The sequence below is a fragment of the Oryctolagus cuniculus genome, chromosome 20, assembly GCF_051225735.1.
Source record: "Oryctolagus cuniculus isolate XC-2025 breed Fujian yellow rabbit chromosome 20, ASM5122573v1, whole genome shotgun sequence".
Classification (NCBI taxonomy): Eukaryota; Metazoa; Chordata; class Mammalia; order Lagomorpha; family Leporidae; genus Oryctolagus; species Oryctolagus cuniculus.
In genome coordinates this window covers 55,081,058-55,095,309 of record NC_142886.1, presented here as the reverse complement: position 1 = coordinate 55,095,309, position 14,252 = coordinate 55,081,058, and the positions used below count along the sequence as shown (strand labels likewise).

Below are 14,252 nucleotides of genomic sequence, written 5' to 3'. Positions count from 1 at the left end.
AACTCCTCTGGAAAGTCCCAACCGTGGGAAAGCATTGCCCTAACCGAAACTAGCAACATTCGCCTTGTGATAAAGACACAGCAACAGCTATCAGACCGACCTTGACGTGGGGGCTCCATGGCTGTGCATCCCATGGAGCCCCACACATATGTTTCCAAAAAGGCAAAGAGACTGAGACTGACAGTGATCTTCTAACTCCTGGTCACTTCCCAGATGGCTACAAAAGATTCATCTGGGTCAGGTGACAGCCAGGTGCTTGGAATTCTGTCCACGTGTCCAAATGGGAGTATTTGGAACTTCACCTACTGCCTCCCAGAGGGGCTTAGGCAGGAATATGACACTGGAACCAAACTAGGACACAGCACTAAGCATCCTGACATGGGAGGCAGCAATCCCACAGGCTCACTCCAGTGCTGCTCCTGTCACCACCTTATCATCACCGCATGTACACAATTAATTTCTTCCCTTGGGATTCAGTTGCTTGAGATCATTCAACATTAGGAAATAGGCTCCTAATCATATGTATAATTAATCTTCAATTTATTTTAAGTATTTTATTTTAGAGACAGTGTTATATCAAGAGAAGAAGAGACCAACAGATGGAGAGTGAGGCTTCCGTCCACTGGTTCACTTCGTGAATGGCTGCAAAGGCTGGGAAGGCTGAGCCGGAATCCAGGAGCTTGGAATTTCCTCCAGTTTCCCACAGGGCTGGAAGGGGACAAACACTTGGGTCATGGTAGACAGTGATCACAATTGCACTTCTCCCTCTGTGAGAATAAGCTTGTGGACTGTACATATAACTAATGTCACATACTATGTGTCCACATCTACCTGGATTATTTCTGTTAGCACATTATGCTCCAGGCTGACCCACGTTTCCTAATGACAGAACAACCTCCTACTTAATACTTAATAATATTCCATGTCCAAATGGGAAAGAATCCATTCACTGTTCTATGCACACTTGCTTTATTGTAGACTAAACTACTGTGAACACAGCTGCAACCTGAATGCAGGACTGAGGGTGAATTGTGACACAGTGACTTCATACCCAGTGTTTGACCTGAACTCAGAGTCATGGTTACAGAACAGGGAAGAGGGGGACACAGGGCGACTGCTACCAGGGCCAAAAGCACCACTCACAGGAAGGAATAATTCTGTAGACACAACTGTGGGCTGACTCAGTTCACTACAACCCATGACAGGTTCCACCAATACCTAGAACTGATGTCTCCAGGCCTCCTAACACAGAGTGATGGAAAGGAGGTAGAAATGTGCCTGACACTGAGTTGATCTGTGCCCTTTTCTACAACACACAGATTCCAATAGCACACTACACCCCACTACCACGTACAGTGTTCTGTGTTCAGGAACATTTTTTTTTTTTTTTTGACAGGCAGAGTGGACAGTGAGAGAGATGGAGAGACAGAGAGAAAGGTCTTCCTTTGCCATTGGTTCACCCTCCAATGGCCGCCACGGCCGGTGCGCTGCAGCCGGCCCACCGTGGTGATCCGATGGCAGGAGCCAGGTGCTTCTCCTGGTCTCCCATGGGGTGCAGGGCCCAAGCACTTGGGCCATCCTCCACTGCACTCCCTGGCCACAGCAGAGAGCTGGCCTGGAAGAGGGGCAACCAGGACAGAATCCGGCACCTGCATCAACTAGAACCCGGTGTGCCAGCGCCGCAAGGAAGAGGATTAGCCTAGTAAGCCGCGGCGCCAGCCCAGGAACAGTTTTAAACTAATACAATGGTTGAATAAGAAACAAAATATAGTTATCCTTAAACGAATCCACTTGCAGTCCTTCATCTGTTTAAAAGTGGGCAGCAGGCACTACGACAAAATTGGCAAAGTCCCCACCTGTGTTCCCATCAGAGTGCTGCTTGAGCCCAGCCTCACGGCTTCCCACACTTTTTCCTGGTAACGCATCATGGGAAACTGTGGATGATGCTAAGAGCAAATGAGCCCCTACAAGGGACCTGGGAAACACAGAAACTTTTTTCTGCTTCAGGTATTAGAAGGGTTAAGTCCTAGATGTTGCAGACTTTGGGATGTTTGGGATTCTCGACCCAAAGGCAGAATTCTCCCATTGTCACCTTTTCTGTCCATCACTACATTTCTGTATCTCTCACCCCTTCTCTCTCTATCACTGTCCCAATGTCTTTATATAGATGATAAGGAACTAGTGGTTATTTAAATAAATGAGGGACATGATATTGCTAACACTGGATATTAAGGATACACACTGAATTAAGATGAAACAAGGTATTTGCCTGCAACTATTTAAAATTTTGATAACATAAAAATTCATATGATCTGAATCATATCACAGCCATCAACTGCACACCCAGGACACTATGTCTGCCCTGGACACTGTCCCATCTGAGGCGTCTACCCCATGCCAGCTATATAGGGGCAGCACATGCAAATAGGGCCTCCCTCTACCCCTGAAAACTAGCCCAGCCCTCACCCTGCAGCTCTGGCACAGGAGCTCCAGCCCCAGCACTCCCAGGTGTCCACTCAGTGATTGCACTCAACACAGACGCTCACCATGGAGACTGGGCTGCGCTGGCTTCTCCTGGTCGCTGTGCTCAAAGGTAATGATGGGGAACACGGGGCACTGAGTCTGGGTGAGGACGTGAGTGAGAGACACAGAGAGTGTGAGTGACAGCTTCCTGACCATGTCGTCTGTGTTTGCAGGTGTCCAGTGTCAGTCGCTGGAGGAGTCCAGGGGAGGCCTGTTCAAGCCTGGGGGATCCCTGAAACTCTCCTGCAAAGCCTCCGGATTCATCTTCAGTTACAACTACGCAATGTGCTGGTTCCGCCAGGCTCCAGGGAAGGGGTTGGAGTGGATCGCATACATTAATACTGGTAGTGGTAGCACTTACTACGCGAGCTGGGTGAATGGCCGATTCACCATCTCCAGAAACACCAAGGAGAACACGGTGTCTCTGAAAATGACGAGTCTGACTGCCGCAGACAGGGCCGCCTATTTCTGTGTGAGAGACACATGAGGGGCCCTCAGGCTGAGCCCAGACACAAACCTCCCTGCAGGGGGCGCACAAGACACACTGAGTGCAGATTCTGGTCATGCACAGGTGCGGAAGGAGCCCAAGCCCTGGTTTCCTGTCAGGGAACAGTTTTGAGGGAAGAATTCTTCTTTGATGATTCTGACACTGTACTGACTCTCTGATGTGACAGGAGAAGTCCTACATGAACGAATTTAGGTTCAGTGGTCTCCAGTATCAGAGATGTGGGACAATCTGGGGACCTCGTGAGTGTTGTCCAGCCTGAGTCAGGACAGCGTTCTTAGGACACTGCCGACTTTAGGGCAATTTTACTTTTCCCTTTCAATCCAGCAATAGCTGAGCGAGGGTTTGAGTTTAAAAATCTGCTATTTAACTATCTCTCCCCTTTCAAAATGAGCGACTGTGCTGAACTGAACCAACCGTCTTATTTTAAACTGTGAGTGTTCTGCATCATTTCTAACAGACTTTGTACCTGATCTCCATTTTCCTTTAATCCTGAAACAGTCTGTGGTCCCTGTGTGAACGTCACAGCACTCAGTAATATACTTGCAGCTCAGTTGTGTCTCAGGCTAAGCTTCTGCAGGCACCTGGGAAGCCTACAGGGACTTCCTCATTCTCTAGGTCCTGGGACCCTCCTGTGGGGCTCCCTGCCTGGACTCAGGAGGGAAAAACACTGGACATCAGCAGTCAAGGTCATAACTGAATGGAAAGTGTTGGGTGTGCACTTCCAGCTGGTCTAGTTTTGCTCCAGTGTCGTGAGACCACCTGCACCTGTGTGGTTCAGGGAGAGCAGAAAGTGGGACACACAGTGGCTGTGCACTCTGGGGCTGGAGTCCACATCACGGGAAGCTGTGTCTGTGGCTCCAACATGATGCCCAGTGTCCTGAGGCTGAATCACAGCTGCAGGAAGAGCCAGTCCCAGAGATCATGTGTCCAGAGTCCCTGCTCTTTACTCCATGTCTATGCTCCAAATGTCAATCCATTTGGAGTCTTTCATTAACATTACAGTGGGAGTCACTCAGGCTGCATATCACATTGCTGGATGGAGCCCATTTTCACGCTTTCCCATACTTGTACTGACAGTGCACCTGGAAGACAGTAGATGATGGATCTGTTATGAGGCCCCATCACCAAGGAGGGAACACTGATGCAGTTCCAAGCTCCTGGGTTCCAGCTGCCAAGCCTGAGTGCACTGCCTTTTTTAATCACCTCCATAAAACATTGGCAAACACAACACCAGTATGCAGAGATCTGAATCTTCATGACTGGCCATTGTTCATCCTTTTATCCCACATAGGTAGCATCACATATTATGTGTCTTCCTGGCCTGGATGGTTAGCAGAGTGTACTTTTACTGACATATTATCCTAGGCACATTATTCTCCAGGATCATCCAAGTTGTCCAAAATTACAGAATTTCTTACTCTGTACTTCTTTTAAACTTCCTTTTAAAATGTAACTTTGTCCATTTCTTCATTTTCCATTCTTTCTTCCATGAGATGTCACTGGATCATATGTGTGAACTCTTTTGAATGGCGGTGCTTTAAATGAACAAGGAACTACAGAGGTGTTTGGCACAGTGAATGCAGATCCCGTGGACACCTCCCTGGGATGTCATATTCATTGTACCATGCAATGGTGCTTGGAGATCATGTAATAATTCTATTTCTTGTTTTTGATGCTTTTCCATACAGTTTTACTAATTAACCTGACACAGACTTGTACCAGGGTTATCATCTCTCTCTACCTCCATAAAACATGTCAGCTCTGGTATGTCTGATAATAGCCATTCTAACTGGAGTGATGCGATGTCTCATTGTGCTTCCAACATGGACATACATGATGGTCCCAGATTTATAGCATTTTACATGTTTGCCTATATATCTTCTTTTAATAATTTATAGATATTATATAAATTTTAAATTTATCATTTTATTTGAGAACTTGTCTTTATGTATTTGTACAAAACCACAGAGACTGAGACTGTCAGTGATCTTCTAATTCCTGCGTCACTTCCCCAGTGGCTACAAAAGATTCAGCTGGGTCAGGTGACAGCCAGGTGCTTGGAATTCTGTCCAGGGCTCCCACGTGGGAGTACTTGGAACTTCACCTATGGCCTCCCAGAGTGTGCTCAGGCAGGAATATGACACTGGAACCAAACTAGGACACAGCACTAAGCATCCTGATACGGGGGCAAGAATCCCACAGGCTAACTCCAGTGCTGCTCCTGTCTCCACCTTATCATCACTGCATGTACACAATTGATTTCTTCCCTTGGGATTCAGTTGCTTGAGATCATTCAACATTAGGAAACAGGCTCCTAATCATATGTACAATTAATCTTCAATTTATTTTAAGTCTCTGTTTATTTTATTTTAAAAACAGTGTTATAGCAAGAGAGGAAGAGATCAACAAATGGAGGGAGAATTCCATCCACTGGTTAACTTCCTGAATGGCTGCAAAGGCTGGGGATGGCTCAGCCTAAATTCAGGAGCCTGACTTGGATCATGGTAGACAGTTTTCACCATTGCACTGCCTACCTCTGTGAGTTCAAGCTTGTGCACTGCATGTATAACTAATGTCACATACTGTGTGTCCACATCTACCTGGATCATTTCTTTTAGGATGTATGCTCCAGGCTGACCCACATTTCCTAATGACAGAACAACCTCCTTTTTAATACTGGATAATATTCTTTGTCTAAATGTGAAAGAATCCATTCACTGTTTTATGCACACTTGTTCTTTGTAGACTGAACTATTGTGAACAAAGCTGCATTACCCAAACGCAGCACTGCGGGTGAATTGTGACACAGTGACTTCTACCCAGTGCTTGAGCTAAACTCAGAGTCATGGTTACAGAACAGGGAAGAGTGGCCGGCGCTGTGGCTCACTAGGCTAATCCTCCGCTTTGCGGTGCCAGCACACTGGGTTCTAGTCACGGTTGGGGCGCCGGATTCTGTCCTGGTTGCCCCTCTTCCAGGCCAGCTCTCTGCTGTGGCCAGGGAGTGCAGTAGAGGATGGCCCAAGTGCTTGGGCCCTGCACCCCATGGGAGACCAGGAGAAGTACCTGGCTCCTGCCATCGGATCAGCGCGGTGCACTGGCCGCAGCGCGCAGGCTGCGACGGCCATTGGAGGGTGAACCAACAGCAAAGGAAGACCATTCTCTCTGTTTCTCTCTCTCACTGTTCACTCTGCCTGTCAAAAAATAAAAAAGAACAGGGAAGAGAGAACACAGGGCAGCTGATACCAGGGCAGAAAGCACCACTCAAAGGCAGGAATAATTCTGCCCACACCACAGTGGGCTGACTCAGTTCACCACAACACACAACAGGTTCCAAGAATGACTAGAACTGAGGTCTCCAGGCCTCCCAACAGAGTGATGGGAAGGAGGTGGAAATGTGAATGACAGTGAGTTCATCTGTGCCCATTTCTACCATGCACATTCCAGTAGCACACAAACCCCACTACCATGTACAGTGTTCTGTGTTCAGGAACAGTTTTAAACAGTTTAAACAGTTTTTAAACTTTAAGGCAATGGATGAATAAGGAAAAAAACATAGTTAACCTTAAAAAATCCACTTGAGTATTTCATCTCTTTAGAAGTGGGTGACAGGCATTAGGACAAAATTGGCTAAGTCCCCACTAGGGTCACCCGTGTTCCCATCAGAGAACTGACTGAGCCCAGCCTCACGGCTTCCCACACTTTTCCCTCATAATGCATCATGGGAAACTGTAGATGATGCTACAAGCAAATGAACCCCTACCACCACCGTTGGAATTACAGACACAGTTTATTGCTCCAGGGTTCAGAAAGACTAACTCCTAGATGTCATAGGCATTTGGGGTGTTTGGGGCTGTCAACCCAAAGGCATAAATTTCCCATTGTCACCTTTTCTCTCCATCTCTACATTTCTGTATCTCTCACCCCTTCTCTCTCTATCTCTGTCCCAATGTCTTTCATATAGATGATAAGGAACTAATGGTTATTTAAATAAATGAGGGACATGATATTGCTAACACTCGATATGAAGGGTACACACATATTAAAATGAAACAAGGTCATTGCCTTCAACTTTTTAAAATTATGATACCATAAAAATTCACATGATCTTAATTCTATCATAGCCATCACCCAACACACCAAGAACACAGACAACTTCCCTGGGCCCTGTCCTGTTGAGGCATCTGACCCCATGCCTGCTATATAGGAGCAGCACATGCAAATAGGGCTCCCTCTGCCCATGAAAACCAGCCCAGCCCTCACCCTGCAGCTCTGGCACAGGAGCTCCAGCCCCAGCACTCCCAGGTGTCCACTCAGTGATCACACTCAACACAGACACAGACCATGGAGACTGGGCTGCGCTGGCTTCTCCTGGTCGCTGTGCTCAAAGGTAATGATGGGGAACGCGGGGTACTGAGTCTGGGAGAGGACGTGAGTGAGAGACACAGAGAGTGTGCGTGACAGTGTCCTGACCATGTCATCTGTGTTTACAGGTGTCCTTGTCAGTAGGCGGAGGAGTCCGGGAGAGGCCCCGTGAAGCTTGGAGGAAGTCTGACACTCACCTGCACAGTCTCTGGATTCTCTCTCAGTAGCAACGACATGAGCTGGGTCCGCCAGGCTCCAGGGAAGGGGCTGGAATACATCGGATACATTAGTAGTGGTGGTAGCACATACTACGCGAGCTGGGTGAATGACCGATTCACCATCTCCAGAGACACCAACGAGAACACGGTCTCTCTGAAAATGACAAGTCTGACTGCCGCGGACAGGGCCACCTATTTCTGTGCGAGAGACATAGTGAGGGGCCCTAGGGCTGAGCCCAGACACAAACCTCCCTGCAGGGGCGCCCGAACCACAAGGGGGCGCACAAGATGCGCCGAGCGCAGACTCTGGTCATGCACAGGCACAGAGGGACATGAATCCCTGGTTCCTGTCAGGGAATTGGGGTTTCCTCTCCTGTAAGAGTTTTGAGGGAAGAATTCTACTTTTTGATTCTGTCCCTCTCAACTTCACTGACGGATTGAAAGTTTGATATAAAAGGAAGAAGTCCTAATTGAACAATTTGGTTCATGGAAAGCGACTGTGCTCACCAGGGTCAGAGATGTGGGAATATTGAGGACAGCACACTCAGGGCACTGAAAGCTTTGGACAGTTTCAGTTTTCCCTGTATAACCAGGGACAGCTGAGACAGGGCCGTTGATCAGTTAAACAGCAACTATTCCACTCATCCCTCTCCAGCCACAACCAGCAAGTGTGTGCACTGAACCAACCTTTGACTCTACATGTGGGTGACCTACATTTCCCCTTTAATCCTGGAACAGTCTGTGGTCCCTGTGTGAACGTCACAGCACTCAGGAATGTACTGCAGCTCAGTTGTGTCTCAGGCTGAGCTTCTGCAGGCACCTGGGAAGCCTACAGGGACTTCCTCATCCTCTAGGTCCTGGGACCCTCCTGGGGGGCTACCTGCCTGAACTCAGGAGGGAAATGCACTGGACATCAGCAGTCAAGGTCATAACTGAATGGAAAGTGTTGGGTTTGCACTTCCAGCTGATCTGGTTCTGCTCCAGTGTTGTGGGACCCCCTGCACCTGCTGTGGTTCAGGGAGAGCAGAAAGTGGGACCCACAGTGGCTGTGCACTCTGGGGCTGGAGTCCACATCACAGGGAGCTGTGTCTGTGGCTCCATCATGATGCCCAGTGTCCTGAGGCTGAATCACAGCTGCAGGAAGAGCCAGTCCCAGAGACCATTTGTCCAGAGTCCCTGCTCTTCACTCCATGTCTACGCTGACTGGGGTCATCAATCCATTTGTGTTCTTTCATCAGTATTAGAGAGGGAGACACCCTGGCTGCATATCACATTGCTGGACGGAGCCCATTTTCACGCTTTCCCATACTTGTACTGACAATGCACCCTGGAAGACAGTAGATGATGGATCTGTATGAGGCCCCGACACCAAGGTGGGAACACTGATGCAGTTCCATGCTCCTGGGTTCCAGCCGCCCAGCTTGAGTGCACTGCTTTCATTTATCATCTCTATAAAACATTGGCAAACACAACACCAGTATTCAGAGATCTGAATCTTCATGATTTGCCTCAGTTCACCACAACCAACCACGGGTTCCACGAATAACTAGAACTGAGGCCTCCAGGCCTCCCAACACAGAGTGATGGAAAGGAGGTGGAAATGTGCATGACACTGAGTTGATCTGTGACCATTTCTACAACACACAGATTCCAATAGCACACTACACCCCACTACCATGTACAGTGTTCTGTGTTCAGGAACAGTTTTAAACTAAGGAACTGAATGAATAAGGGAACAAAACATAGTTAACCTTAAAAAATCCACTTGCAGTCTTTCATCTGTTTAAAAGTGTGCAGCAGGCATTAGGACAAAATTGACTAAAATCCCAATTGGGACACCCCTGTTCCCATCAGATTGTTGCTTGAGCCCATCCTCACAGTTTCCAATACTTTTTCCTGATAATACATCATGGGAAACTGTAGATGACACTACAAGTGAATGAGGCCCTACCACTGATGTGGGACACACAGTTTTCTGCTCCAGGTTTTAGAAAGTCTAACTCCTAGATGTCTCAACATTTATGTTTCTCTCACTCCTTCTCTCTCTGTCACTGTTTCAATGTCATTAGAATAGTTAATAATGAACCAATGGTTATTTTAAAAACGAAGGACATGATACTGCTAACATGGGATATAAAGAGTACAAACATATTCAAATGAAATGAGGTATTGCTTTCAAATGATTAAAAATAATAAAGTAAAATTTGCCTTGATCTGAATCCTATCATAGCCAGAGATCTGCATCTTCATGATTGGCCGTCATTGCCATTTCATATTCATAAATGTTTGATAAATAATATTTAATATAGACATATGAGTTACAATGATATGTGTTGAATAAATGAATGTATACTGAGTGGAATAATGAAGTCAGACTTACTGACATGTTTATCACAAAACCCACGTTTTTCATGGTAGAATGTCATTTGTCCAATGTCTTGGAATTCTGCAGACACTATATTCTCTTTACTGCTGTCACCATGCTGCACAGTAGATCCCTCAACATGTGGATCCTGTACGACTGAAACTCTGACCTTGCTCCCGTGTCTCCTCTGTTCCTCCCAAGCACAGACGTTGGTCTTCACCAGCGAACTTTTGCCTTGTGAGTTCATCCTTTTATCCCACGTAACTAGCATCACATATTATTTGCCATCTTGGCCTTGGTATTTTAGCAGAGTATACTTATCCTGACATTATCCTTGGATATTATTCTCCAGGATCATCCATGTTATCCAAGATACCAGAATTTCTTCCTCTATAGTATAGCCATATAAACTTCCTGTTAAAATATAACTCTGTCCATTTGTCCCATTATCCATTCCTTCTTAAATGCAAATTTTCCTGGATTATATGTGTGAACTCTTGAGAATGATGCTGCTTTAATTGAACATGGGACTACAGAGGTGTTTGCCATAGTGACTGCAGAATGTTGTGCCATCAGGCATGATGATATTGTGAATATCATGGCTGTCCTCAGCCTAATATTGTGAACATGGATGGGAGAGACCCCATCCCCACACAGGACTTCAGACGAGACCAGGGCTGACTCTAGCAGCACTGTGCTCTGTGCTGAAGCTGGGGACCCAGGATCTACTGTGATCTCCTCCATAGCAGATTCCCCAGGAATGAACAAATCCCACTAGGCCTCACTCCCAGAGCTCCCATCTTTTCTCCCATGGTCTCCCTGGGAGCACACCTAAAACACAATGCCTTTGGGACACACTGAGCTGTGGTGGAATGAGATTGCCATGCCTAGATGGCTGCTGGCAAGCAAGCATCAGTTACTCAGGCATGGTTTCAATGCCACCTGGCAATGGAGCCTGCCTGGCAACAGGCTGTGATTGGATGGCTTCAGATACTGCCTGGCAACAGGCTGTGATTGGTTAGGCATAAACTGCCCCTTGACCAGATTGGCTGCCTCGGCTATATAAGCGGCTGTACCTACTGAAACAAATGAGTCTGCGGGCTGTTCGCCTCTGACCTGCTTTCACCCAACTCCCGGGGTCTGTGTGGTGACCCCCCGCCTCTTGCCCCCACCAGAATGAATCCATAGCAACACTGAGCCACACACAATCAGAGAAGTTTGCTTCTATACCCATTGTAGGCCTGATGACGCAGAACCTGTCGATCAGGATGAACAAGCCAATTGTGTATCACAGTTATTTTGAGACTGCAGAAGACTGAGAACAGTTCTAAACACAGCTCATACAGATAGTTCCTTCTTATTCCTTTTGGATACAGGCTATTGATCATACATTTGATATGAGAATAGTTACTTCCAATCTGTGTGTAGGCTGCTCACTTCTCAGTCAGTCTGTTTGTAATGCAGAAGCTCTGTAGTTTATGCAGCATCATTTGAGAATATTTTTTGGTCTCTTGAATTTTGAAGATCTGAAAGGGAAATCATGGCCAGACCAACATCAGGGAGATTTTGCCCAATGTTTCCTTCAGTAGTTTTACAAGGACTTTGCATTTGACATCAGAGTCTGGTTATTCCATGCTTTTTATGTAAACGTCCAGACCGTGTACCTCTTGTCAGTGCTGTTATGTTGGGGCCATGCTCAGCACTGATGGTGTGAGGACAAATCACATCCACCCCCAGCAGGCTGCTCCCAGCATTCTGTGTGGTCCTGTTCAGAGCACTGGAGACCTCAGCTTCCTCCATGAGGCCCTGACATTGAATCCACTCATGGTGTGGAGTCGTCACTGGATGCACTCCCCAGAGATGATGCCATTCCACGTCTCCCAGGCACCTGTGCATTTGATATGTTTGCCTTTATAGTTCTTTTTAAATTTTATAGATATGATATAAATTTCAAAATTTATCATTTTATTAATAACTTGTCTGCATGTATTTGTCCAAAACCACAAAGAGACTGAGACTGAGAGTTATATTCTAACTCCTGGATCACTTCCCAGATGGTTACAAAAGCTTCAGCTGGGTCAGTTGACAGCCAGGTGCTTGGAATTCAGTCCAGGTCTCCACATGTCAGTGCTTGGAACTTCACCTACAGCCTCACAGAGGGGCTTAGGCAGGCATCTGAAACTGGAACCAAACCAGGACACAGCACTAAGCATCCTGACATGGGAGGCAGCAATCCCACAGGCTCACTCCAGTGCTGCTCCTGTCACCACCTTATCAGTCACTGCATGTACACAATTGATTTCTTCACTTGGGATTCAGTGGCTTGAGTTCATTCAACATTTGGAAATAGGCTCCTAACCATATGTATAATTAATCTTTCATTTATTTTAAGTATTTATTTTATTTGAAAGGCAGTGTTTTACAAGAGAGGAAGAGACCAACAGATGGAGAGAGAAGCTTCCATCCACTGGTTCAGTTCCCATATTGCAGCAAAGGTGAGGTTGGGCAAGCCTAATGCCAAGAGCCTGGAACTTCCTCCAGTTTCCCACAGGGCTTGAAGGGGACAAACACTTGAGTCATCATTGACAGAGTTCCCAGGTCTGGATCCCAGCAGGCAGCTGGATTTGAAGTGGAGCAAGCAGAATCTGAACCCATGCTCCTGTGTGATGCATGCATAGGGATGGCAGCTTAACCTGCAGGGCCACAACATTGGCCCCCATGGGTGTCATCTTAAAATATTTTCTCCCCATCTGCGGGCGACTCCTTGTTCTTCAATCTTTCTCTTTGTTACTCAGAATCTGTAGTTGGATCCATTATTCATTGTCTGTGTATCTTGGTTGCCTATACTTTGGAGATTATCAAACTATCATTGCCCAAACCAATGGGAACTTGCTTTTGTCCTGTGTTTTCCTCTAGAACTTTGCAGTCTCAGGTCTTCCCTTTAAGAGTTTCATCCTGTTCACTCTCTTTGGTATACTGGTGTGAGATGACAGCATGATGAATTATTTTAGGTGCACTCAAGTTTCCCAAGCACCATGAAATTCCGCATTCAGTTTCCTGAAACATTTCAGATGACCTCATTGCATGAACCCATGGGAAGCACAGGTGGACATTTGCATTCAGGGAATAATCTGTTTGGAAAGTGTGTGGTGTGGACTTACAGGCTCTGTTTCTGCTCCAGTGTGGTGGAATCCGCTGCACTGCGGTGTTTTAGGGTGAGCAGAGGGGGACAGCCCAGGGCCCTGACTCCGGGGCCAGAGTCCCCATCCCTGGGATCTGGGTGCCAGGGGCAGCCACACACTGACCACCTGGTGAGCTGAATCAATGCTGCGTGATGAGCCAGCCCTGGTCCAGAGTCCCCACTCCTCCCTCCCTGGCTCCCCCTGCATGTCCTCACCAGTACTTCATCCTTACCAAGAGAAAATAACTCCTCTTCTGTCAAGTTCATACTCGTCCAGGGCAAACCAAGTTCCTGCAGCCAGAAATGCCCAGTGCAGCGATCCCCTGTGTTTTACAGGATATTTTCTGCTAAACTGCAATTGATCTTCCATGAACAGTTCTTACAGAAACTGCAGCCAGTCAGTCACCTCATGCAGCAATGTGTGTTCTGAGTGACTCCCATCTAAATCCAGAGACACAAAAATTCCTACTAAATTAAAACAGTTGACATATCTCTGCCTTTTCTGAGAGAAGATTGACAAACAGAAAGTGTTTCTATTTAGCTGGGGACAGTTTTCATGCATTTGCCCACAGAATTCATTGACACAATCCACCATCTGACACAGTGAATTCCATTGTTACGTGAGAACACCTCATATCTACAGTACTAGAAAATGTGAGATGTATAATTCATCACTTATCTACAGTCACAAGAAATTACTCAAGAGAATTTACTCAAATTATAACTGATAGAAACATATTCCATTTGTGTAAACACCACGACAGAGTCTCCCACCAGGTGCTGATGGGCTGTCAGTTGTATAAGACGCTGGGTCCCCAGGGTGACAAATGGCAGGACTGCACCATGGTGAGAAGAGGGAGGTCCTGTCTGGGCAAGCACGACTGGGGTCTCTGATGACTGTGTTTTCAAGGAGTTGGCAGGTGGGCCTTGGTGGGTCCATGAAGAAACGGCTTGTGAAACCAGTTGGACACAGGGAGATTGGCGGGTAACTAAACAGCACAGAGAGAGGTTTCCATGGACGTGATCTGAGTGAAGACAGGGGCTCTTCTAAAATGACTCAGCTTCACACATGGGAGGGGAGGAATTCGAGAGGGC

General features: G+C 46.8%; 1 protein-coding gene and 2 pseudogenes across 2 annotated transcripts in view; all 3 read left to right on the top strand.

The window, feature by feature from the left end:
* Nucleotides 1–14,252, top strand: part of LOC149120243 (immunoglobulin heavy variable 3-23 pseudogene) — a 393,977-nt pseudogene that overhangs the window by 202,722 nt on the left and 177,003 nt on the right. The window lies entirely within an intron of this gene.
* LOC100353328 (immunoglobulin heavy variable 3-11) overlaps nt 1–14,252 on the top strand; it is a 226,253-nt gene that overhangs the window by 63,632 nt on the left and 148,369 nt on the right. The window lies entirely within an intron of this gene.
* Nucleotides 2,548–3,010, top strand: LOC149120249 (Ig heavy chain V-A2 region P-MU-3 pseudogene; annotated as a pseudogene).